The sequence below is a fragment of the Herpailurus yagouaroundi genome, unplaced genomic scaffold, assembly GCF_014898765.1.
Source record: "Herpailurus yagouaroundi ecotype Mexico unplaced genomic scaffold, PumYag 191, whole genome shotgun sequence".
Classification (NCBI taxonomy): Eukaryota; Metazoa; Chordata; class Mammalia; order Carnivora; family Felidae; genus Herpailurus; species Herpailurus yagouaroundi.
Window position 1 is genome coordinate 12,888,810 of NW_024412422.1, and position 4,653 is coordinate 12,893,462.

Here is a 4,653-nt window from a genome sequence, read left to right on the forward strand (position 1 = left end):
GAGCACAAGCTGGGGAGGGGCAGAGAGAGAGAGGGAGACACAGAATCCAAAGCGGGCTCCAGGCTCTGAGCTGTCAGCACAGAGCCTGATGAGGGTCTCAAACTCACAAACCATGAGATCTGAGCCGAAGTTGGACACTTAACTGACTGAGCCACCCAGGCGCCCCTGGGATACACTTTTTTACTTATCACGATTTAATATACTTGTTTATAGGCATTCATTTATTCCCATAGCGATCATCTCAATAGCTATATATTATTGCATGAACTAGACTATAGCTTACTTCACCGTTTCTCTGTTGTGGGGCATTTGGGATGTTTCCAGTGCGTGGCTGATCTAAAAAGTGCTGCTATAAACATCTTTGCACAAGTTGCTTGTTAAAATCTTTGGGACTATTTTGAGCAAGGGCATTTGTGTGAAGCAGATGAAGGAAAAGTCCCTGGAATTTTCAGTTCTCCTTGGACTTTTTTTAGAATTAGCTCTTGGTGTCTTGTAATGTGTACATAACACAGCTACCAGTAGCTGGATGATCTTGGGTAAGTTCCTTCACCTCTCTGCAACTTGGACACTTGCTATTTAAAATGTCCTTGGACCAGTGATATTGGCTGGGAGCTTGTAGAATTACAGGACCTCTGGCCCTTCCTAGAGCCTACTGAATCAGAATCTGCATTTAACGAGATCTTCAAAAGGTAGTTCTTGGTCATATCAAAAGTTGAAGAAACTGGGGTGCCTGTGTGTCTCAGTCAGTTAAACATCTGACTCTTGGTTTCGGCTCAGGTCATGATCTCATGGTTCCTGAGATCAAGCTCTGAACTGGTTGTATGCTGACAGCATGGAGACTGCTTGGGATTCTCTCCCTCTCTCTCTCTCTGTCCTTCCCCCACTCATGAATTCTCTCTCTCTCTCAAAATAAATAACTTTTTTTTTTAAGTTGGAGAAACTATGCCTTAGAATATTCACCTGTCAAACAGGGAGAATAGAGGTCCTTCCTCAAGCTGTTGTGAAGACTTAATGCATTAAGGCATATACATAAAGTGTATACAAGAGCACTAGACACATAGTGCTTTCTATGCGTTTGCTACTTTTTTTTTTTTTAAACACTTCCTCTTTGGGGCGCCTGGGTGGCTCGGTTGGTTAAGCGTCCGACTTCGGCTCAGGTCATGATCTCACGCTTCGTGAGTTCGAGCCCCTCATCGGGCTCTGTGCTGATGGCTCAGAGCCTGGAGCCTGCTTCGGATTCTGTGTCTCCCTTTCTCTCTGCCCCTCCCCTGTTCATGCTCTGTCTCTCTCTGTCTCAAAAATAAATAAAACATTAAAAAAAATAAAAAAAATAAACACTTCCTCTTTTTTTTTTTTTTTAACATTTATTTATTATTGAGAGACAGAGAGAGACAGAGCATGAGCAGGGGAGGGGCAGAGAGAGGAGGAGGCACAGAATCCAAAGCAGGCTCCAGGCTCCGAGCTGTCAGCACAGAGCCTGATGTGGGGCTCGAACTCACAAACTGCGAGATCATGACCTGAGCCAAAGTCAGACGCTTAACCGACTGAGCCACCCAGGTGCCCCTGTGTTTGCTACTTTTATGACTCTTCCCAGCTGGTTGTACAACGTCTCAGACTGACAGGTTCCTAAGTAGAGTGTGAGGATAACACACTTTCTCACCCCTCATGATCAAAGTCCATTAGTAGAGCCAGATCCAATTCCAAGGAACTGACAAGTGAATCTGAAAGCACTTTGGGTAGGAACCAGGACAGAGTGGCAGTCGGGTAAGATCTGATACTTCTGGCACCCACTGGCTACACCAAGTGGGGTGGCCAGCCCCTGCGATCTACAAAAGGGCTCGTGAATAATGCATTCTGAGTCCTGACCCCACAGAGAAAACAGTCACTTAGATTTGCAGCCTGACCGCTGGCCAGCCTGCAGATAAGGTGCACCTGCCCAGATTCCCTGGCGAGCAGAACCAGCCTCTCCTGCCCACAGGCAGCCTGGGGCAGGTGGACCTGCTTGGATTGAGTCACTGCAAGCCAAAGTGAAAGGGCATCTTCCCCAATTCTCTGCTTGATGACACTTTACTCATCCTTCAAGGCCCTATGTTTCCTTTTTGATTCCACTAATCCCAATTAAATAAACCTTTTTCCGTTTTTTTTTTTTTCACCATTTAAGTGATTTATATGGTTTTGCAATCCTCATGATATATTATATCGGGAGTCTCAAATTCAAATGTCTGAGGACTACAGTTTACAAAAATACGTGAAGTAGTCGGGGCAATATAGTTGAGCATGGTGAGGACTGTGGCCACTGGCCAGCCCATTGTGAAGGAGATATCTTTATTCTGTTCCAGCCCATTACCATGCAGGAATGTGAGCCCAACTGGAATGGCCAGATTTCCCCATTTTTCAAAATAAAAGTTAGGATTTTAGGGGTGCTTGACTGGTTCAGTCAGTAGAGTCTGCGACTCTTGATCTTGGGGTTGTAAATTTGAGCCCCATGTTGGGCGTAGAGATTACTCTAAAAGATTAAATTAAATTTAAAAGTTTTGATTTTAATGTAAAATCATCTTTTTCTTAATTAAAAAAATTACATAAATGTTTATAGTGGTTTTATTCATAATCAGCCCAATCAATAATAGCCAGGCACACGAACAAGACTTGTTTCACCTTTATTGAGAGGCGTTGTTATGAATTGAATTGTGGCTCCCAAAGATATATTGAAGTTCCAACCCTCAAGGATGAGAATATAATTCAAAGTCCATCACTAATTATCTGGGAATCTTAAGTCACACTGTTCTTCAGGCCTTAGTTAAGAATTCCAGGGGCGCCTGGGTGGCGCAGTCGGTTAAGCGTCCAACTTCAACCAGGTCACGATCTCACGGTCCGTGAGTTCGAGCCCCGCGTCGGGCTCTGGGCTGATGGCTCAGAGCCTGGAGCCTGTTTCCGATTCTGTGTCTCCCTCTCTCTCTGCCCCTCGCCCGTTCATGCTCTGTCTCTCTCTGTCCCAAAAATAAATAAACGTTGAAAAAAAATTAAAAAAAAAAAAAAAAAGAATTCCAAACATTTGGAGGCACCTGGGTAGCTCAGTGGGCTAAGCGTCTGACTTTGGCTCAGATCACGATTTCCTGGTTCATAAGTTTGAGCCCCGTGTGGGGCTCTGTGCTGACAGCTCAGAGCCTGGAGCCTGCTTTGGATTCTGTGTCTCCTCTCTCTGCTCCTCTTCTGCTTGCATTCTGTCTCTCTAAACAATAAATACACATTAAAAAAAAGAATTCCAAATATTTCTCTATGTGTTTATGTGTATATTTCCCATTCGGAGTTCTTAGAGTGGTCTCTGAGCCCCAAAAGTTGAGAGGCTTTGCATCTTTCATGTTTGTTCCTTCAGCGGATATTTATTAAGGGCCTAGTATGTGCCAAGCTCTGGGAATACGATGATGACCAAGACAAAGACACGATCCCTGAGATCTCGTGCAGATTATATACCCACGGAGGGATGCATACAACTAACATGGAGACAAACACTTTTATGAAGGAAATAAGACAGGTGACATATGAATCACTGGGAGGAGGCATGAAGCTCTGGATATTCAGGAAAGGTCTTTTTTTCAGAGGTGTTGTTACAGTTTAAATTGTATCCTCCAGAAAGATATGCTGAAGTTCTAATACCCACTACCTCAGAATGTGATGTTATTTGGAAGTGGTCTTTGCAGATGTAATTAGTTAAGCTTAGTTGGAAGTGGTCTTTGCAGATGTAATTAGTTAAGCTTAGATGAAGTCATTCTGGAGTGGGATGGACCCTTGAACCTAATAAGATTGGTGTCCTTTAGAGGGGCACCTGGGTGGCTCAGTTCATTGAGCATCTGACTCGTGATTTGGGTTCAGGTCATGATCTCACGATTTGTGAGGTTGAGCCCCGTGTCTGGCTCTGAGCTATCAGCAGAGTTTGGGATTCTCCCTCTCCCTCTCTCTCTGTCCCTCCCCCACTGGCACGCTGTCTCTCAAAAATATGTATTTTAAAAAAATGGTGTCCTTAGGAGAGGACACGCAGGGAAGGTCACGTAACGACAGAGGCAGAGAATGGAGGGTTGAACTACAAGGCAAGGAATGCTAAGGACTGAGTGCCACCACAAGCCAGGAAGAAGCAAGGAAAGATTTTACACAGGGTTGGAGCATGTCTTTGCTGACACCTTGATTTCATACTTCTAGCCTCCAGAACTGTGAGAGAATAGATTTCTATTGTTTAAGCCACTCAGTTTGTGGTATCTAAACAGTGCAATTTATGGTAAAAGGCAGCCCTAGGAATTTTTTAAAAATGTTTATTTATTTTGAGAGCGAGGGTGAGTGGGAAGGGGCAGAAAGAGAGGGAGAGAGAATTCCAAGCAGGCTCTGCACTGACAGCAGGGAGCCTGTCTATGGGCTAGATACCATGAACCATGAGATCATGACCCGAGCTGAAATTAAGAGTCCAACGCTTAACAGGCTAAGCTACCCAGGTGCCCTGAATTTTTTTTTCTTTTTTCTTTTGTAATTTCAACGTTTATTTATTTATTTATTTTTGGGACAGAGAGAGACAGAGCATGAATGGGGGAGGGGCAGAGAGAGAGGGAGACACAGAATCGGAATCAGGCTCTGGGCTGATGGCTCGGAGCCTGGAGCCTGTTTCCG